The sequence below is a fragment of the Rhinatrema bivittatum genome, chromosome 4 (assembly GCF_901001135.1).
Source record: "Rhinatrema bivittatum chromosome 4, aRhiBiv1.1, whole genome shotgun sequence".
Taxonomy (NCBI): domain Eukaryota; kingdom Metazoa; phylum Chordata; class Amphibia; order Gymnophiona; family Rhinatrematidae; genus Rhinatrema; species Rhinatrema bivittatum.
Genome location: NC_042618.1, coordinates 178,528,634 through 178,551,774, shown reverse-complemented (window position 1 = coordinate 178,551,774; position 23,141 = coordinate 178,528,634). Strand labels below are relative to the sequence as shown.

The 23,141-nt window shown below is 42.0% G+C and overlaps 1 protein-coding gene across 2 annotated transcripts in view; it reads left to right on the top strand.

The window, feature by feature from the left end:
* Positions 1 to 23,141, top strand: part of KCNJ16 (potassium voltage-gated channel subfamily J member 16) — an 83,366-nt gene that overhangs the window by 10,110 nt on the left and 50,115 nt on the right. The window lies entirely within an intron of this gene.

Here is a 23,141-nt window from a genome sequence, read left to right as displayed (position 1 = left end):
CCAGGGCAGGGCCAACAGTTATATTTGGCAACTTACTCATGTAATTTTATACCCACTAATTATCTTTATCAGACTTGTTTTTTGATGTATTATTGGATGAGTGGGAGGTCTGGATGAACTGGGGTGAGCTCAGGCTGAAGAACCAGGAAGCTCTCAATGACCTGGGGAAGGATTGGGCAAACTGGTGGAGTTATTGATGAACTGGTAATTTCAATTACACGTGATATGCATGGATTATAAAATACTATTGTAGATCTATGCACATGCATATGCTGCCACATGGAGTTGTTTGAAAGTTATCCTCACAGAATTCACTGTAATAGATGACAAGATTATATATGGTGGAATTCAGGCTTTGAAAGTCTGGAACAATGAACACCATTCTGGCATGAAAATCAAACGTAGTACTTTTCACTGGTAAGTATCTAATGCAGGCAAAGAGAAGCAAAGTTATAACCATAGAATGTTGTAATAAGTGTTACAACATTCTATGGTTATAACTTTGCTAATTTTTATGCACATAAGCCTTTGAACGTTCACTTTGTGTCACTCTATAATTAGATAAGGAGAGTGATCAAATTTATATTTTACATCTTTACTTTTTTGATAATTCCAGAAATTCATAACAAGCTTGTAATAATAATTTTGCAATACTAAATGGTCATTAGAGTTACTTAACTCTGCCATGGACACTTGTAGATACAATAGATTGTTGGAAATCCATTAAGACTAAAATTGCCAAAACCTACAATGAGAGGATAATTTTGTAACATTGCACATAAATTAGCTGGCAAAAATGTGCATAATTTACCCCGGTTTTAAAGTAGACTTATGCATGTTCGTTCGCTTTGAAAATTATCCCATCAAATCTACATTTTTACAATTACATCTGATAAAATGTTGCTGAAATTTTGGGGAAAAATGTAGGAACTTACTTTCTAAAATCCAAAAGTATGCATGCAAACGCAAACTCCTCTCCAGCTCTGCTCACAGGAACACCTCCCCTCAGTCCAGTTGAACTAGACACCCAATATGCACATAAATTGACTTGCATATTGGGCGTGCAGTTTTAAAAATGCCCATTTCTGCAGGTAAAATACTGTTTAAGCCATGGATATGCTTTGGAAAATTGTACTCCCAATGTCCAAATAAACACATTAATGTAAACTTTCAACCATGCATCTAATGATAATGCTGGATAAACCTTGCGATGCTACATAAATATTTGGTAGTAGTCATAATTAATTCATACTTCCAAATTACACTACCTAGGGTCTTATTCAATAAAGATTAACAATGGCATCAGCCTCAGCTGCTGATGCCATTTGTAATGACAGCACCAGTAGGGCAGAAACCAGTGGGGATTGCTCCTGCCCATGAAGATTCCTTAGCAGGAACCAAGAGATGCTTGGGGAACCAGAGGGAGGATTTTCTTGTCTGTTTTGTTTGTTTGTTTTTTTTGTGGCAAACTGGCAGCCTTTATGTTTTTTAATGAAAGAAATGAAAAGGAACAAACTTTTGTTTGTTTTTCTTGTTTCATTTTGAAAACAAATTGAAATTAAATAAGAAACTTTGTTAAACTTTTCCATTTTGTTTGAAACAAGGGCACATCCCTAATGTATCCTGTTTTACAATCGCACAGGTACATCAGGCTACAGATGTACAAAACCACTGGCCACACTCCAGTATCTGCCAACCTTGGAAAACTCCAACTGGAGAGGTTTCCTAGCTACTAATTTTTCTCTTTATACTACTGCTTCTCCTCACAAAATAATTCTAAACTGTTTACATTCCTTGCTGGTCAGATTCTTTATTTTTGATTGCACTGTTTTTATCTTGCATATGACAGAGTTGGACTTTCTGTTTCTTCTGTGGCTCTACAGCCTTTTTTTCCAAAGTCCTACCCTCTGCCACAGTTCTTATCCTTTTACCTTAAGCCTCTGTCTTTCAGCTTGTCCTCCACAAGATTTCCATTTTAACTTATTGGCTTCCCTTTCTATGTTCTGCACCATCAAACTCACATGAGTTTGATGGTACAGGCAAGGCTCTACGCTACCAAGACCTGATGGTACTAACTGCGGTCCGTTTCTTTTTAATTCATCTGCACTTCATACTTTAGAAGAACATCAAGATGTTGCAATGAAAAAATATACACAGAAATCCACACAAATCCCTGCAAAATTTAGGGGAAAGCTTAGAATAAGCATCTAAGTAATGCAGAAGAAAACAAAACTGTTGACCAACATCTTATTTGAAAGTATTTTCAGCATTTCCAAGATCATTCTCTGGTTCTTAAGTACAAGATACTTTATTGGGTCAATTTAGAGTTGTGCTACATAATTCTGATTTCTCCAGCCTTCAAAACATATTTAGAAAAAAAGAAACGAGGTCTCCAGTGGGGTGAGGCAGTGAACAGAACATCATTTTTATCACTCTGCTCTAATTTGTGGTACTGAAAGGATAGCGCCTATCCTGAGCCCTTTCTTCCTCTCAATAGGGTCCAGGAGCAAGGAGGAAACAGACCACTTTCTTCTTCCTGTATCTCACAGCCTCCTGCAGGGGCTGATCCACAGGTTAACATTTGGGCAGAAGCATCCAAGCACTGGGACTTGAGACTGCATGGATACTATGTTCATCTTCAGTTGTGAGAATCTGAATTCTCTATGCACACCCCAGCTTCCTTGTATCTAGATTCCCACAAAAAAAAAAAATCAAAAATCTTTCTGCATGACAACTGGCTAGTGAATGGCTAGTGAATGTAAAAGGCAAGAAAGAGACAAAAATCTTAATCTTAATAAGCAATCCTAAATCTCACTAATGCGCAGCCTCAGCAAGCTGAAGCATTGTATTACGTAGTTTTCTGCAAGCTAAAGTGCTCCGAGGAGAATTTTTTTCAATGAGCATGCTTAGGGAGGGGAATTTTATAATTTTGTAAATAAGAGTCCTATGTGTACCTTTTATATGCAGACTTTACCACACATTTTCAAAGCAACCTTATATGCATACATTTGCTTTGAAAATTCCTATGTAAATTTATTTATTTATTTATTTATTTATTTTCTATACCGATATTCATGACACATGTCATATCACGTCGGTTTACATCACACATGAGGAATTACCATTAACAGTGATCATAGCTGGAGAGCTAATGATAGAGTTAAGGGAGGAAAGTAAGTTACAATGAACGGGGTTACTGGAACTTGGAGGTTGGAAGAGAGTATGGAGAAAGGAACAGTTAAGTGACAGTATAAATATATGGAATCACAACAAAATAAATATGAGGAACACAATATATGCTATAATAATAGAATATACAAAATAAACATGTGGAGCACAATATATAGAATATAGAATGAGGAATATAACGTTGCAACTTAAATGGTTATGGATAGACTTGTTTGAAAAGCCATGTCTTTAGTTTTTTTTTAAAGGTCAGTGGGCAGTGTTCCTGGCATAGGTCAGGAAGCAGGGTGTTCCAAAGGGATGGCCCAGCTGCAGAGATGGCACGTTCCCTGGTGGAGGTGTGAAGAATGGATTTGGGAGGGGGAACGTGTAGGGTTCCTTTATAAGCCGTTCTAATTGGTCTTTTTGAGGTGTGGAGTCGTAGCAGGATTTTTAGCTCAAGCGAGTGCTGATTGTGGATAGTTTTGTGGATGATAGTGAGAGATTTATGAAGGAGTCTATAGCTGATAGGGAGCCAATAGAGATTCTTGAGGATGGGTGTGATGTGGTCTCCTTGGCTGGAATTGGTTAGGATTCTGGCAGGGCATTCTGGAGCATCTGCAGTGGTTTTGTGGTAGTTGCAGGGAGGCCTAGAAAGAGTGAATTACAGTAGTCGATTTTAGAGAAAAGGGTAACTTGGAGGACTGTCCAGACGTCATAGAAGTGGAGGAGTGGTTTAAGTTTTTTCAGAATTTGTAATTTGAAGAAGCAGTCCTTTGTCGTGTTGTTAAAATGTTTTTTTAAGTTTAGTCTGTTATCCAGTACTACGCCTAGGTCTCTTGCATGAGCAGCTGTGGCGGGAGCAGGGTCAGGGAGGGAAAGGTTATTGTGGTCCGAGGAAATGAGAAGTAGTTCAGTCTTGGCCGTGTTGAGGACAAGATTGAGACTGGAGAGGAGGAGGTTGATGGAGTCAAGGCAGCTGTCCCAGAACTTGAGGGTTTTTGGGAGGGAGTCTGTTATGGGAATCAAGATCTGCACATCATCGGCATAAATGAAATGAGTTAGATTTAGATTAGTGAGGAACTGGCAGAGGGGTAAGAGATAGATATTAAAGAGGGTTGGGGAGATGGAGGAGCCTTGAGGTACTCCAAGGGTAGAACTGATGGAGGGGGATCCTTATTGCTTATTCTGACCTTGTAGTATCTATTGCTGAGGAATGACTCAAACCATCTGAGGACTGTTCCTATGTCTGAGAGGCAGTTTAGGAGGGTGGAGTGGTTCATGGTATCAAATGCAGATGAAATATTCAAAAGTGCCAGTAGGTAAGGTTGTCCTTTATCTAATCCTATGAGAAGGGTATCCGAGAGAGAGATAAGAAAGGATTCTGTGTTTAGGAATTTGCGGAAGCCGAACTGCGCAGGGTAGAGAATGTTGTTTGTCTAGATAGTCAGAGAGTTGGGAGTTGACAAGTCTCTCCATGACTTTGGCGATAAATGGCAGGTTGGATATGGGGCAGAAGTTAGAGGGGTCTCCTGGATCAAGGTTTGGCTTCTTCAGTAGGGGTTTGAGGGTGGCAAGTTTCAGAGAGTTGGGGACTATTCCTTGAGACAGGGAGCAGTTTATAATTTTGGCCAGGGGTTTGGAAATGGTGTTAGGAATGGTGAGCAGTAAGTTTGTCGGGATGGGGCCAGAGGGATGGAATGAGGGTTTCATCTTCTTGAGGATAGATTTGATTTCAAGGGATGAAGTGTGTTCGAAGGAATCAGAATTGGCTCTCTGGTTGAGGTTGGCAGTGTAAGGGGGTATGGGGGAGGTGTTAGTGGAGGTGAGAAGGGCTAAGAGGTTGGAGATTTTATTCTGGAAGAAGATTGCAAGTTCGTTAGACTTAGTTTGGGCTTGGTTATCGGGGATAGAGGGGGAGGGATGGATTTTGTAAGATCTGAAACATACGAGAACAGGGCCTTCGCATCATAGTGAAAGTTGTGTATTTTGTGTGCGTGGAGGTCTCTTTTTGTATGAAGTATGGTAGTCCTGTAGCTGTGCATAGATGTTTTGTAGGCAGTCAGTGAGTTTGGGGAGGGGTCTTTACGCCACTTATGTTCTTTATGTCTTAGCTCTTGTTTTAGTTTCCTTAGTTCAGGTGAAAACCAAGGTTTTTTATTCTTGAGGGCAGGATTGATTTCTTTAGCTGTTAAGGGGCAGATCTTGTTGGCTACTGAGTTCATGATGTTGAACCAGGAGGAGATGGCTGAGTCTGCGTTTGAATAATCTAAGTTGTGTAGTTCTTTAGATAGGAGGGAACTGAGGTCATGCATGGAGCAGGGTTTTCGAAAGTGAATGGTGGTTTTGGGAGGGGGGGGGGGAATGTCAGTTTTTCTCTTACCATGAGGTCGGTGGTGATCATTGAGTGGTCAGACCAAGGGACATGGGTACAGGTGGGGGGAGAGGTGTGAGTTAGGCAGGAGTTTATGAAGATGAGATCTAAGGTGTGGCCTGTTTTGTGGGTGGGGCCGTTGATGATTTGCTTAAACCCAATGGCCTTGAGGGAAGGCAGAATAGCTTCACAGTTAGGGGATAGCAGAGTTGCGTCGACATGGAGGTTAAAATCCCCCATGATAATAGCTGAGGAGTCGGTGTTAATGTTTTGGCAATGAATTCTATGAGGGGGAGGCATTGGAGTCTAGTAGCCCTAGGGGGTTTAGACTAGACAGATTTGCAATTGACTAGATTTGAAGAGGCCGATTTCGAATTTAGGAGCAGTCTTCGCAGTCTGGGGGATTAGTCTGAGTTGGTACATGCACAAACTCACCAGCACACAGTAACACCTGGTCTATAGAGGGTATAGCTCGCATGAGTTAAGTTTAATGCATACTTTTTAAATAGAAAAGTATGGGATGAATTTTAAAGGGCAATGTTTAATCTGTAAAGTGATTTATAAATAGGATTAAATAAATATATAAATAAATAATTGAATTCTCAAAACATTTTGGATTATAACATTTGCATATCCATGCATAAATGGCTTGTACTTACGTACATGCTATTTTGAAAACATCAAAAGCCCACATGTATTTTTGGTTTTTCATGTACATTTACTCAAAAAAAGAAGCATTCTGGAATGGGTCTGAGAGCTTTGCAGACAAGTTTCTATTTTATAAGAAACTTATGCTCATGCTATTGTCAATGTATTTGTGTTAGTTACGCCTGCTAATTATCTTGTGTAATCGATATCAGACTTGTCTATTGTTTACCATTGGTTGGGTGGGAGGTGTGGGTGAACTGGAAGGAGTTCAGAGTGATGAACTAGGATGGTCTCATTGGCCTGGAGAAGGACTGGGTGAACTGACTGAGGTTTTGGCAAACTGGTGATTTCAATTCCATGCACATGTTTTAAAATGTATTCTGTGCATAAACAGGGTTTTACACAATTTTTTTTCATGTGTAAAATATACGCGTGTATGTTTTTAAAATAGGCAGGAAAAGTACACTTTCCGGAACCAAACATATGTATGTATGTTTGGGGGTAGACATACATATTTTATAATCTGCCTGCACCTCATACATGCAGGTTATAAAATAGTCATAGATCTCCGCACAACCATATATGCACATATATGGTCTCAACTTTGCCCTGACTGTGCCCCTGCAATGTCTCTAGACTATTGCAATGGTCTTTATGTTGGACTTCCTTATAGTTCATTACGTCCACTACAATTGGTTCAGAATGCCGCAGCACAAATTCTCTCTCATGACAGAATGAGGAGTCATATTACACTAGTTCTGGCTGAGTTTAATTGGTTCCCCATAAAATGGCGAATTATGTACAAGATTGCCCTGATAATTTTTAACCTATTTTAGACCATCGCAGCTGGGTAAGATCCATCCTAAAAGGTTATTGCCCTCTCAGGTCCCTAAGCTCTGCACATAAAAATCTTCTTGAAGTGCCATCTATCAGGCTAACACATCTTAACATCACCAGAGATCATGCCTTTTTTTCATAGCAGGACCGATATATTTTGGAATTCCCTCCCAGATGAAAATAGAACCAAACCTTCTGTAAAATCGTTTAAAAGGGTCTTGAAAACTTACTTTTTTAAGAAGGCCTATGTTGAACCATAAGAAGGGTTTGTACTAGGGATGTGAATCGTTTTTTGACGATTTAAAATATCGTCCGATATATTTTAAATCGTCAAAAATCGTTAGGGCCACGATACAATACCAATTCCCCCGATTTATCGTTAAAAAATCGTAAATCGGGGGAAGGGGGAGGGCAGGAAAACCGGCACACTAAAACCCCCTAAAACCCACCCCCGACCCTTTAAATTAAATCCCCCACCCTCCCGAACCCCCCCCCCCAAATGCTTTAAATAACCTGGGGATCCAGCGGTGGTCCAGAACGGTGGCGGTCCGGAACAGCCCCCTCAATTGAATCCTGTTGTCGTCAGCCGGCGCCATTTTGCAAAATGGCCGCCGCAAAATGGCGGCGGCCATAGACAAAAATGATTCGACGCAGGAGGTCGTTCCGGACCCCCGCTGGACTTTTGGCAAGTCTTGTGGGGGTCAGGAGGCCCCCCCAAGCTGGCCAAAAGTTCCTGGGAGTCCAGCGGGGTTCAGGATGCGATTTCTTGCCGCGAATCGTTTTCCGTACGGAAAATGGCGCCGGCCATAAAGTCCAGCGGGGGTCCGGAACGACCTCCTGCGTCGAATCGTTTTTGTCTATGGCCGCCGCCATTTTGCGGCGGCCATTTTGCAAAATGGCGCCGGCTGAAGACAACAGGATTCAATTGAGGGGGCCGTTCCGGACCGCCGCCGTTCTGGACCACCGCTGGATCCCCAGGTTATTTAAAGCATTTGGGGGGGGGGGTTCGGGAGGGTGGGGGATTTAATTTAAAGGGTCGGGGGTGGGTTTTAGGGGGTTTTAGTGTGTCGGCTCACGATTTTAACGATTTTCACGATAGTTTACACACCCAAACGGCAACAATACGATTCCCTCCCCCTCCCAGCCGAAATCGATCGTTAAGACGATCGAGGACACGATTCACATCTCTAGTTTGTACATTGTTTGTTTACTGAACTATATTTTTATTTGTAACTGTTAGTTTTATTTTGTATGTTTTAATTGTGAACCGCTTTGATATGTTATGATATATGTGGTATATACATTTTTAATAAATTAAACTAAACCAGCCAGTGCATGTAAATGCATGTATAGAATTAGATTACGCACATACTTTTACATGCATTGAGCCCTGGGCTATTTTACAGCAGCTATTTACGCACATAAAATTGGGGGATTTTTACAGACCCTTGGATGGGGTAAAATGTATCTGTGTTGGGCACCCTTCAGATTTTTATTTTGCGACACTGGTGCTGGGTTTTTTTTTTTTATGGCAGGGAGGGAGAACCCTGGCCCTTATGTTTTGTTTGGTTTTTCATTTTGCTTGATTTATTACATTTCTAATAAACCAAATAAAATGAAATAAACCATAAACAAAATGAAAAAAAGCAAACCATGGAAAATAAATAAAACCAAAAATATTTAATTGCAGACTCTTGACAAAAAGCGTTAGTTGCTTTCTGTAAGATAGCTCGTATCATCAATGTGATGTAAAGTTGAAAATAGTTGAGGTACCTTTAACAGGCTGAGCCTGTGCCCCCAACTCTCTAACCTACAGTCCTCACCCTGCTGCAATATCACAGATCCTACTTGATCTCTGGCATTTTACCTTCCCTTTCCTGAAGCTTGGGATATTCTGTGCTTATCCCAGGCTTTCTTGAATATTGACACTGTTTTTGCCTCCATCTCTTCAATTAGGAGGCCACTTCATGCATCCAGCACCCTTTCTGCAAAGCGATATTTCCTCAGTCTGCCTCCTTTCAGCCTCATAACATGACCCTTTGTTGCGAATCTTTCTTTGCTTCTGCAGTAGTCTCTGTGACATGAGGGTAATTTTCAAAGCTTTTTTCTTTTTTTTTTTTTGCTGGGGGGGTGGAGGGGGGACAGCTGTTTCTGCATGTAAAAAGTCCTGCTGAATATTGCCCGCCCCCTTCTGCAGGTTAAAGCGGCAGCGTGCTACTCATGCTGAATCGGAGCAGGTCTGGAACAGTGGGAGGGGAAGCTGGCTAAAATTCCCATGCATGTGGTTTAAGGCAAGCTAAGGACTCTACCCCTAGCCATATGCATGGTGCAATTAGGCCCTGCATTTTCAAAGAGAAACCCCACGAGCATCCACTGTATCTCAACCTTGTCCCCTATAAGTAGGCAAGTACTTCCCATCCAAATATTAATTATGTCATGTTTTCTTTAATTAATCCTTTCCCCTCATTGATTCTTATTGAATTGGGCTACTTAAGTGATTTGGAACTTAGAAGGCGGTGCTGAGCTTGAAGAATTGGCAACAAAAAAATTTGCATCGATTTAGCAATTTACAAGAAATTCTTGGTGAACATTGTGTGGCAATGCTGGGGTGACCATTAGCCTGAGAGTACTAAAGTTTATCCTTGAGGGACCACACACTGAGAAAAACAGGGATAACTGTAAACAACCCCGTGGACCTTGACACAGCATATTTTATTTATTGGGTTTTACTTTATCTCTCAATCACAGACAGTAATCTATGAGGTAAATTTAGCAAGAGCCATGAAAAAATAATTTTCCTGCAAGGAGGGAGGGAGAGAGAGAGAGAGAGAGAGAGAGAGAGAGAGAGAGAGAGAGAGAGAGAGAGAGAGAGAGAGAGAGAGAGAGAGAGAGAGAGAGAGAGACTGGCTGTAACATCATAGCCCATAAGTAGGTATTTGTATCCCTATGGTAGGCCCACCTAGTATCTCGAGGTGGGGTTTAGATAAGAGTGTAGGGTGTTAGGGGCCACTTTGACATTCTACGTCACACCTACGAACAGAACAGTGGTCTCTTGTGAAGATTTGATGACCTTTGGAGTGAGGAAACTCACTCCAAGATGAGATTTGGGCAGTGTTCTCTCAACCTAGCTTGATGGACTTGCCCAAATCTCATCTTGGAGTGAGTTTCCTCACTCCAAAGGTCATCAAATCTTCATGAGACCACTGTTCTGTTCGTAGGTGTGACGTAGAATGTCAACGAGGCCCCTAACCCCCTACACCCCCTACCCCCTCTCTCTCTCTCTCTCTCCCTGAATTTGCACCATACAATATGGTGCTATTGCATGCATTAACAGGGCTTAACAAATGCCTTATCACATTTTGATAAATAACCCCCCATATTTGTACCTCTTGAACTAGACACAATGGAACAGATTTTAATACAAATACTGACGACGTACAAATACTTATTCCAATTCAAAAATCCATCAGCGAAACCCTACAATACTGGGAAACATGCTTGACATCCATTAATTCTCTCCTCTCCAATCTCCATCTCGCACTTAACACCTCGAAAACCAAAATCCTCATCCTAGCTAACCAACCCCCCAACTCAATCCACCAAATGATCCTCAACGCCTCACAATCTCACACACTACCTCCTAGTGTCAGAGATTTAGGAGTAACCCTAGACAATCAACTCTGCTTCAAATCTCACATTAAATCTCTTCTGAAAGGGGGCTTCTACAAACTACAAATCCTCAAAAAACTGAAGCCCCTTCTCCACGCCCATGACTTCCGCACGGTTATGCAAACCACCATACTTACCAAACTCGACTACTGCAACTCCCTCCTCTTAGGACTCCCTTCCTCTACCATTAAACCACTCCAAATCCTCCAAAATGCCATGGCAAGAATTTTAACAAACACTAGAAAAACTGACCACATCACTCCCATACTCCAAGACCTCCATTGGCTCCCCATCACCTTCCGTTCCCAATATAAAACACTTACCATTCTCCACAACACACTACACAACAACAATTCACCCTGGCTTGAAGACATGCCACAATTCCGTCAAGCTAACCGCCCCACTAGAAACTCTCTTGCGGGCACTCTCCAAACCCCCTCACTTAAAATTGGGCACCTCACCGCCACTAGGGATAGAGCCTTCTCCATTGCGGGCCCTACCCTCTGGAACTCCCTACCCGTCAATCTCCGCTTAGAACCGTCCCTGAGCCATTTCAAAAAAGGAATCAAGACATGGCTCTTTAAACAAGCATACCCTAATTCCACCCAATCCTAACAGATTTTTTCCTGATTCACCTCAATCCCACCCTACCCTATATCCTCTTACCTTATCCTCATCAACCACCACAGAACCCTCCCCCTGACCCCCCACCCCGCAACCATCCCTGTATATCAAGTGCACATGCCATGTTGCACTGTAAATAAGTTCCATATGCTAAATGTATCAAATGCACATGCCATGTAACAGTGTATATTAGTTCATTTGCATATCTAATCCTAATCGAATGCAAATAGTTGTATCGCTGCTTTTAACTATACTCTCTTATACTTGTGTATTCACCCAGTTACCCCCTCCCCTGTTCATTGTAATTTCCTTTCCTTCTCAGTTTTTTGTAAACCGACATGATGTGTCCTACGAATGCCGGTATAAAAAAAGTTTTTAAATAAATAAATAAATAAAATAAATAAAACCTGCATGCGGGCACACCTCCCTCCAAGGCCGCTCTGAAATCAGAGCAGCCTCGAAGGAACTTTTCTTCCACCCCCCGCACCTTCCTCTACCTAACCCGCCCCCCAGCCCTACCTAGAACCCCGCCTTACCTTTGTTGAAGAAGTTACGCCTGCCTCCCAGCATAACTTACTCACGCCGGCCAATGGCCGGCCCGCAATCCTGGGCACAGCAGCAAATGGCCGCTGTGCCTGGAGTCTCAGGCCATGCCCCCGGACCGCCCCGGGACATACGTGCGTCCCGGGGCTTGTGCGTGCCGCCGAGCCTATGCAAGATAGGCTCGGCGCACGCAGGGGTAGGTTTTCTACCCCTATATGTGGTTGCCATGTTAGACATAGGGTGGGGAAAAAAAGCACCTAAAGGTGATTCCTTATTACTTCCCCTTGGAATGTAAACCAGTGGCAGCCAGCTGTGGCCAGTTCATTTCTACTGTTCTGCAGAGAGAGAGAGAGAGAGTATTTAGAGAATTTACTTATCTGTTTAATGATGGAAAGCTGGAAGTTAACCACAGCAAATCTGAACTGTCAAAATGGCTGTTATCTGATCAAAGTGGGAAGGAGGCATGAATTAATGTAGCAGAGGACTCATCGCCCAAGTTGGAAAATGCTTGCATCTTTGAGAGTGAAAATGTTGAGAGTGAAAATGTTATCTTTTCAGGGGTGTCGAATCTGTCGAACGCTTCAAATCTAAAGTCAAAGAGCATGAAAGACTCCACCTGGCAGAGCATAACCAATGTTTAATCGAATGCTCAACTGTACTGCCAAAACAAGGCTTGCTTTAGCAAAAGCACAGACCATATTTTCAAATTAATCTTGGATTTTCTAATTATCAGAAGGGAAAAAGAATTTCAGCTCACTTTTATGTTCTAAGAATAGTTTGGGTTTTAATTTTGTTGTTTGGTTTTTTTTTTTTTAATGGAAAGAAACTTTCCATTCAAGCTCATGCCTGCTGACCGGCAGCTTGTCGGTGCCTCCTTGTAATTAGAGATTGTCTCTGGCACAATCCCATGGGGAAAGGCAACAGATCTGCATCTCTTCCTGGAGCATGCAGGTACATGGGGGAAGTGGGAGGCCGGGAAAGGCAAGCGAATATTTTCCAAAAAAAAGAAAGCAGAATATGATGAAGATGAGAAAAATGACAGGAAAATTGGGAGAGGCTCCTGCCTTTTAAGAAGCTGATACGTAAATACACACAAGAAGAAGAAATGTTTTGTAATAATTTTTTCACATTTATTTTTACTGTCGCATATTGAACACCTATCTAAACAATTAAAATCTCTCTAACACACACACACACCCTCACACACACACATTACACATAAAATCATGTTTATACTTCAAACTCATTACAATTTCAGAAATGTTTTAAACAATATTATAACTAATTCATGAAGAATATTTAGAAATTTAGAAAACAAATGTATAAGTCCATTAGTCCTACAAAGATCTTTGTTTCACCCCCTTATCTTGAGGGCTTCCTCAGGGACGGCCTCAACATACAGAATTCGTCAAAATATCTTCAATAGAGGGAAGAAAATCCAATGGAATAAGGTTGATCATACTATTCCTCTCAACAATGTGACTTCTCCAGTCGTTCAAACTCAATAAATCTTCATATTGAATTTCCACAAGATAATTTCCACCCCACCGGGTATTCCTAAATGTCTCCAATAAATTTCTTCACCGGATCAAGATGTCACACTGCGGCAAAATTCGCCAACCAGTCTCGTGTACCACTAGCCGTCCGTTATAATCATCAGAATTCAAAATTACCATCTGCATAACCCAAACATTAAATGGAGATGCATAATATATCCAACAGTTATTCAAAAGATTACAGTTAATTCACCGTATCCATATAAAGTTCCAAATTCCGGATATTAATTCACCATCCGGAACTGACATGTTCCCATCGTTTGAAGGGAGCGTAATGGCATTAAAATGGGACCCCGCCAGTTCTAAAACTTGGCGTGCCAAAATGACAACTTCAGATTACCTACAAGTCTGCTGCAAGAATTATAGAGGGTACGTTTCAAAAGCCTTTTTACTCATGAAGCACTTTTTTAAAATAGCAACCAATGCACAGGGTGCATTTGAAACAAAAGAGTCTAAAGAAGTGTGAGTGTTTATTATTCTTTGTGCAGCGTTACCAGATATAGGCAGTGCTGTACAGAAACACACATAAGACACAGTCCCAGGCAAGATGACCAGATAAGACTTAGGGAGTCATTTTCAAACGGGTTCTGGGCAGCGTCCGCACCAGAAAGGGAGGAGTCAGGGCGGACACCGCAAAGACGTCGCTGATGGCGAAAAGTTAAGGGCCCTTTTTGCCGCCAGTTTCGCACCCAATAGCACTGTTTACGATGGCGCTATTGGGTGCGAAAGCTGGCAGCGATAGCAACACGGAGTGCGCTCGCTTCTGGCTTTCGCCACCCAGCCCCCCCCCCCCCCCCCCCCCCCCCATTATCGCTGGATTTTCTAAGGTCGCAGACCTTAGAAAATCCAGGCCTTAGTGACAAAAAACAAATAGGAGGCTTTGAGAAAACATTTGCGTTCACAATAGGGAAAACGAAGCCAGGTAGGTAATAGGTGGAATTAATTGAGACAGAAGGAGCATCTTTAACTAAGGCAGACCTTAGAAAATCCGGCAGTAATGGGGGGCGGGGTGGCGAAGTGGGGGATGGGCCTGCGAAAACTGGCAACGATTGCACCTCCGCGGTGCGATCGCGGTCGGCTTTCGCACCCAATAGTGCCATCATAAAAGGTGGTGCTATTGGGTGTGAAACTGGCGGCGAAAAGGGCCCTTACCTTTTCGCCGTCAGCTATGTGTTCGTGGCGTCCGGCCCGATGCTTCCCCGACTCCTCCCCTTCCGGTGCAGACGCCGCCCAGAACCCGCCCCGATTTAGGTATCGCACGCGAAAAGTCCCTTTTCACGTGCGATCCCTTTTGAAAATGACCCCCTAAGGTTGCATAGAATGAGGCCTCTTATAAGCCTGTAAGATTCACGTGCAGTTATGACTGTATTCTCTTTGCCACTGAAGTATTCCAGAGTTCAAATATAAGTTATAGAGCCAGGTCATCGCACCCTTCAAATGACTGCACATGTTCTCCAATGAGCTGTTATAATGATAATATCGCCCATTTTGGAGGAATGTAGGATAAAGTTTCAGCTTTGCTTTCCTCTGGCTGCCTGGAGACATCCTCGGTCTGCTTGTTTTCTCTGTTATTATAAAAGACTGGTTAATTTCCCACTCTATCTTTACCCTATTTGTGGTAAGATTTCCTGTACCAAGAAGTAATGCAAACATGACAAGCATTTGTTCTTAGCTTGACTTCGCCCCAAGAATACATCACATATTGCATTTGGTATAAAGGTTTTTCCTGTGCTTAAAATTAAAAGTATATATACTTTTAGTATAATATGATGTTTCCATCATACAATAATTATAATATTTACATTGCAGTGTACCAGAATGGTGCAATCTATGGTCATGTTCTAAAGTACTAATATTTATGCAGGTCACACAAGGCTACTCTTGATGACTTCACTTCCTCCTGTTCCATTAGCCTTAGAAACAAAAAAGGTTAAGTTAGGACAGTTTGACCTAATATCAAACTTAAGAAAGCTGACCTGACAAGAAACCTTCTGCTGAACTTCCTGGTACAGGGAATGTTTTCTTCCTGGAATGCCATTTAATTTCAGTTTATTTCAATGGAGCAGAACTGTTATATTGAAGGAAATGTCTGTTTCAGGTTTACAGATAATATAATTCAAGGTATTATGGCAGACTGAGACATATGAAAATATTGAGGTTAAACTAGAACCAGGTCAATTTTAGTTGGCTGGAGCTGGACAGATTTTTCAGATTTTCCTAAATTCATCTGGGGAAATCCGCTGAAGATTTTTTTCCAGGGGATGTGAGAAAAATTCTGAAGAAATTTCTCTAAGATTTGATATATTCAATTTGGATTTTTTTTTTAAACTCAAAGGTGGATCTGTCAAGTCCATGAAATCCACTTTGGACTTTAAAAAAAAAATCAGAGGCATATTTATTTTACAAATTTACCACACAGAATTTCATTGTCCTGATTCAATGAACCTTCTAACTTCTTTCAGGTTTATTAAATTATGTGTCAAAATTAGGGGACTATTTACTTAAGTGCCTAATGCACTTTAGAAAATAGGCCCCTTATTTTGAAGAAATTCTCACATCTCTAGTAGACACATCAGTTAAAATCTTTTTGTCTGTTTAACAATTTATAAATGAAAAAAATATAAAAGAAATCACTAAAAATACATAAAAAGCTGAATATATTTTGTAGGAGGAGCAAATATGTACACAAATTATATTACTTTGCTCCTATCTCTCTCTCCCCATGTTCTATATTTCTAAAGGCAGATAACTTCTGTTGCTTCAAGTACCCACTTAGACTGTAAGCTCTTTTGGGCAGGGACCTATTCTTCCTGAATTCAAATAATGCTGTAAGTTCCTTAAGCATCATTTGGAAAGGTAGGCTAAAAATCCAAAATCTAAAATCCAAAGTCTAGATAGGGCCTATTCAAAAATAAAAAGTGGAACAGTAATCTGAGGAAGGAGTATTTACTATTTATCAGAAAAGTGATTTACACTCTTAAATAATCACCCAAGGAAGAATAGGCACCTCATTTGCATTTCCTTTCATGCACAACCCCCTGGGTAATTTTTCACAGGGTAATTTTCAAACCCTTTTATGTGCAAAGGCCCTGCTAGCCACTTTTAACCCATGGTAACTGGCGTGGCACAGGCACCCATTGGCATGTGTCTGCTATGCCTAATGGGAAATCCAGACCTGCCTACCGGGCTACTACATTTCCCCCCTTCCCTTCCAACTGTGCCATATGACTGAGGATTCAGATAAAAGAGAGAGAGAGAGAGAGCCAAGCAGTCAGTTGCAAGGGAGCAGCAGTTGTAGTAGAAGGAGCAGTGGTATGCCGGCAGACAGATGAGGCAGTGATCAGCACCCAATTAGGGGAGTGGTGGTGGGGAATGGATCATTGGTAACTGCTGACATTTTATGATATTAGCACTAGAGATGTGAATTGTTTTTCGAGTTTGTGTCATTCTTCGTTTTTTGCCAGCCACGGGATATGTCATTTTTTTGTGGTTCGGGTTTTTTTTTTCGCAAAAAATCGTTTTTGGGGTTAGTGCGCGCTAACTCCCTGTTAGCGCGCGCTAACAAAAACCGTTAGATTTTGTTACTTTTTGTTAGTTTTTGTTAGCGCGCGCTAACTCCCGTTAGTGCACACTAATCTAAAAAACAAATTCTCGCGAAAAAAAACGGGAAAATCCTGATCGTTTTTCGGGCTCCCCGAAACATGCCGAATTGGACAATTTTGTTGAAATTTTCCAATTCAGCAAAAACGAATGCATATCTCTAATTAGCACTGTTTCAAGCAGGCTCATATCTCTAACAAAAAATAAATACAACCCAGCCACTTGCTGTAACATTTCTTTTGCTTGTGTCTAAGGAAGGAAGTTCTTTAATGTCCACATATTTGTTTTCAGAGATGCCATGTGCAAGGATTTACATTGGCAGCTGACAAGCACTAAGTGTGACCTGCTGCACTTTGGGGCCTGATTGTGGAAGTTAATGAGGACGGAGGCTAAAAAAACAAAGTGAGAAATGAACATTCCTCTATATCTTGTAGGAACAGATGGGTGCATGGTGCTAGGATCCGTGCTGGAATATCTGGATTAAAAGCAGGACATTCTAACCTAAGCGAAATTCCATTGAACACTCATTCCATTCAAAACTTTATTCACCTTAATCACCAAGTCTTTGTATCTAGTGAACTGTTAACACAAAAATGACACAATGAAAGGATCCAACGAGGAAGTGTATTTTTCCAACCAGTGACCACTTTATTAGTGAACACATGTAGTCTACTGTTTGAAAGAAAGTCTATGTCTTTGGTAATCACATTCTGCAAGGACAAGAGAGCAAATAGCACAAAACATTGTAAATTAAGTGAAGTGCACATTCTGTGTACACCTGTTCACACATTGTGTGAAATGGCATCATTACATATACAGCCTTAGCATCTTATCCTTTTGGCAACATCATGACTACAACAAAGAACATAGAAAGCTGAAGTGGCACCCCAATAGCTACAGTACATCTCTAATGCTAGAGCTAATATCAGCATAAATATGTGCTGTCAACCCAAAGGCCCCAGCCAGTCCATGTTAAAAGACTGCACTCAAGGGGACAGTAGGGGTGTGCATTCGTTCCCTACGAATTGGCACTCCACAACGTATAAGACCATATTCGTTGTATTTGTGGGGAATCGAAACGTATCACGATTCTCCACGAATACAATGAATCTTCGCTGAATTATTTGGCCGCCTAAAGGATCCAATTTAAACAAACCCCCCACCCTCCTGACCCCCCCAAGACTTACCAAAACTCCCTGGTGGTCCAGCAGGGGGTCCGGGAGCCATCTCCTGCACTCACACCCTCGGTACCGGTATTCAAAATGGCGCCGATAGCCTTTGACCTACTATGTCACAGGGGCTACTGGTGCCATTGGTCAGCCCCTGTCACATGGCCATCGGCACCATCTTGTGCTCCTACCATGTGACAGGGGCTGACCAATGGCACCAGTAGCCCCTGTGACATAGTAAGGGCAAAGGTTATTGGCGCCATTTTGATTACTGGCAGCCGACGGCCCGAGTGCAGGAGATCGCTCCCGGACCCCCACTGGACCACCAGGGACTTTGTGGCTGTAGAGAGTCCCCTGCAGGTCACAGCAGCAGCAGCTGAAGCCAGAGCTGCAAAGGTGGAGGAGGTAGCCCAATGCACTGCCACTCTCCTCCTCCCGCTGCTGAGCAGTTATCGCTTTGCTGATTCAGCCCTGGATCAACTGTAGCAATTCTTCAGGAAAGGCCAGATTTTGGTTGGGCCATGGCACCTGTGGCCCACCCCCTGTGGCCATGTGATTAATTCTCTTGAATACACAGAAATAAAGGTAAACTATTTTTATTAGTCCAATAAAAAGACTAAAATTGGACCAACTTAACACATTTCTCAGCTAGCTTCTAGGATCTAATACTCCCTTACTCAGTCAGGATAGAAGGAGCAAAAGAAGACATTGCCAGAAAATATAAGTGACTTATATTTAAATATAGGTAAATCTACTGCAGTACAAAGAAAGGAAAACCAAAGGGTGAATGTCCCTTGTAGTCACATCAAACTCAAAGCAGAAAAAAAACCTTAAAAAAAAATCATTACACCTAGAGCATATGTCACTGAAAGAAATATTGCCTGCTCCACCGGTACCTGCAGATCTTAGGGTCCGATGCAATAAAGTGCGTTCAGCCTAGAGCACAGCTTAACGAGCTATTGGACACATGTTTTGGACGTGCTAGGCTAATCCACAATGCAATAAGAGGATTAGCGCATCCAAAATGCATGCCCAAACTCACGCGTAGCTAATAGCGCTCATCACACGTAAATGCCCTGTAGATGAGGCTATTAGCTTTTACCCCCCATTGCGGAAAATTGCCACTTGGCTCATGTACCCCTAATGCAGCAAATTTAACGCCAGCCCTGGAGCTGGCGTTGTCATACTGGGGCTGATGCAACACAGTGCGAGCAGCCGAGCGCACTGTTTAACCCGCTGTTGGACGCGTCCGACGCGGAGTGAATGAGCTAGCGCTCATCACATGCAAATGCATGTAAATGAGGCTATTACTCATTCACTCCAAATGCAAAAAGACAACTGTGCATCTCAGACGCACATTTATCGCTCAGATATTAACGCCTGCCTGGAGCAGGCGTCAATAGCTGAGCACATTGAAAAGAAGTACAGAAAAGCAGAAAAAACTGCTTGTCTATACTTCTTTTTTAAAGTAAAAAGAAATAAAAGAAAATAACTTGGCAGATCGCCGAGTTATGAAGACCGATGCCAGTAAACTCAGCCTCGGTTTTCATAACCGGCCGTCTGCCAGTAATGAAATTGGCTGTCGATAAACACAATTGATCCCCAGGCACGTCTTTTTTTTAGCATGGTGGTTCAATGTAATACTGCATCAGATGCCCAGGAGAGGTATTTGTGCACATGTCATATTGCATCGGCCCCTTAGAAGTGCATAATTGCATCATCAGGAACAAAGAAATCCCATCCTCATGCTGCACCAAAGGGTTAGAACTGGACATGAATCCCTGTCCCTTTCAGTCTAGCGAGGAAAGATCTACAGGTCAGAGATTTGCTTGTGTACTCAGTCCAAAAGGAGATCTCAGAGAGATGGTCAAAACCCCTTCTTTGCTGTGAGGTAACAGCTCTGGGAAAGCGGCTTATGTAACCTCTAAAGAAAAAGCATCAAAAATGTGCTGAGACTGGGCATTAACAAATATCCAAAAATGAATCTAAAAAAGATATTGATAAAACCAAAGCTCAAAGTGCATAACATACCATTAGGGAGGTTCTTCTCCTTATTCTACTCGTTTGCAGAAAGCATTGAACAGGACTTAAGCTTTGAAGCAGGCATGCTCTGGACACACATGTAAGAACTGTTGTTGTAGTCATGGGATGAAGCAGTGATCCACTGACTTATGTGCAGCTCAAACATGGATGCCTCTAAGAAGCAGGATATCTGCAACTCCAAGAGAGCAAGGGAAGTATAGATAACACAGTTACATAGCAGCGGTTGGAAGATGAGGACCTCTTGCCCCATCATCTGTCCCCTGCCTACTGGGAGACCACAGACCCTATTTAATTTCCAGTCGTCATTATCCACCTGTCACCCTTGGCTCTCTGTCTCTCTCCTAAACGTACTTGAATTCTGTCACCATCTTGGTTTCCACCACTCTGCTTCTGAGCTATTCCAGGCAACCGCTACTTTCTCAGTAAGGAGGTCTGCTGGCACTTCTCGATTAGGATCATACCACTGAAGGATGTGGGGCAATGATAAGGCAAAATTTCAGCCACTTCCTTGTGCACCTTAAATGCAATGCCACAAACTGGTACATTGGGAGAGAAAGGCGGATGTCAGCACGCATTGTGCAAGCCTTGAGAAGGATTTCAGCACAACGTATCCAATTCTGGGAACTCTGAAGAAAGCTAATATTTGATTTTTTGGTATTTTTGAAATGCTCACTTTTAATAAAATAAATTAAAAAAAAGAGAGAGAGAGAAAGGGTGCAACTTTTCTGTTAATTATTCCTTTGTCTTGTGCACACTCGGGTTCGTTAGCAAGTACCTGCTAGTAAGAAGCAAGGGCAGCAGCTGATGCCTCGACAACCTTCAGCTTTCACTTGGTATTTTCCAGCCACTCTGTGGTGCACCTTAACTTGAAAACTAACGGTGGACAGTGCTGCTCCCAAAGAACAGTGCCCTTGGGGTTCTACTCGCACAGGTTTGCAGTTAATGTGTGCAGCTTCCAGATAAAACAGACATTATTTTCCCAAGGCAAGTCCAGTGTGCCAAAAGTATACAGGCTGAGTAAAGTAGCGTGGTGACTGTGCTAGACTAATGAATATACCTGATAAGTGTGTTAAGAAAAAGAATATAATTGAATCCTGCCATTAATCTTTACGTTCCCAGTACATGAGGGGGGACAGGGAAGGAGAGAAGTGATAACTCAGCTACTGCTGCTACAAATTCTCCGTGCCTCTGATATGCAGCTTTTTATTGTTTCAATATCATCACAGAGTTTTTTTTACATTTCTCAGTAGAATATGATAGGTTGCCAAAGGTATGGCTTTGTTGATGGAGCTTGCACAGACCCTTAATATAAGTTACATATCATATGTAAATATATCTATGGGGCTGTGTTTTATATAGGCTTCATTGCTGCATCTGCCATATAGGCACCATTGGCAGCTCAATGTATGGCCTTATGACAACATGTGCTACCACCACTGAGAAGCCAATATCCATGCATTCCTCTCGTAGACATGAAATAGTTAATAATCCAGTAATTATTTCATACTCTTTGCTTAAACCTGTTTTGCAACATATAACATTAAGGTGGCACACAGAAGAAGCTTTAAAAGTTTCAGCACTGACTTTTCTTCTTCTTTTTTTTTTTTTATGACTAGGGAAGAAAAGAAAAGAAAAAAAAACAAAAACCCACCCATTGAAACTGTTTTCACTAACTTTCACTTCCCATGCTGCTCCCCCACCCAGTCATGAAAGCACAAGGCTTCTCAAACATGCCGTCTCTCAGCTCTGACATGACTGAGCCGACTCCCTCTCTGATGCCATTCCAGCAGCACGCACGCTACATGCATTCCTTCCAGACTCCAAACAAGTCGCTTGGCTTTCACAGACACACGCACGCAAGCACGCACACACAGCGTCACACTAGGAAAGGGTCCGTCTCTAGTCCAAGTTATTCTGCATGGACCAGTGTGGACGTCCTGGGCTGCTGCTCTGCACGCGTGGATCATATATTATTACAGTGTTTCTGCAATCCTTTTCCCTCTCTTTATGAACTTGCTTTTACGATATCAGGCAAGGAAAAATATCGGGACGTTTGTGGTACGCAGTAAGCAGAATTGAACCCCTAGAACGTTAAGTTGTTTTCCAGATCTCCGATCACATTTGTTTCTCTAGCATCAAACGTCAGTCTTAAACAAAATATTTCAAAGTAAGACTTTATTATTATTTAATCATAATAGCTTTTACCAGAAGCTTAAATTTAGCTCTCTAGTTCCCATTCTTGGGTTTTGTGTTGTTGTTTTTTTCAGAAATTTATGCTCATGCATTTTCTTCCAGGAAAACTTTGTCCTTTCTGATGTTTCAGAAAATGAAAGTCTTTGTGGTGCCACGTCAAAACTGAAAAAGGCTTTCTGAGCCTATTCTGTAAAATGTTCTTCTCCAAAACCTAGATCTCATCTTAAATGTATCACATAGCCAAACATGTGGCCCATGAGACTTAAAACCAGGGAGGATAACTTTAAACCAAGCATGTCTGCGCTCATATATGCAGCCATACAGACACACACATATATGCACATATATTTTATATTGAGGGCGCAAATACACATGTTCGCATATCTAAAAATACAAGGCATGTATTTTCAACACAGCTGGATAAGTTTTGACTTATGTGGCTAAGTAGAGACAAAAGACAGAAACATTTCAAAAAAATGCTAATTATCCAGCTAAGTAACACTGTTTAAGACTTGGGCCTGGATTTTCTAAAATCGCAGGCCTTAGTGAATCGCACGGTACCGGGGGCAGGGGGGGAGAAGGGGGGGGGCAGGCCTGCAGAAGCCAGCAGCGATCGCACCACCGTGGTGCAATTGCTGCTGGCTTTCGCAAACCAATAGCGCCACCGTGAAAGGTGGCGCTATTGGGTGCGTTACTGGCGGCGATAAGGGGCCTTACCTT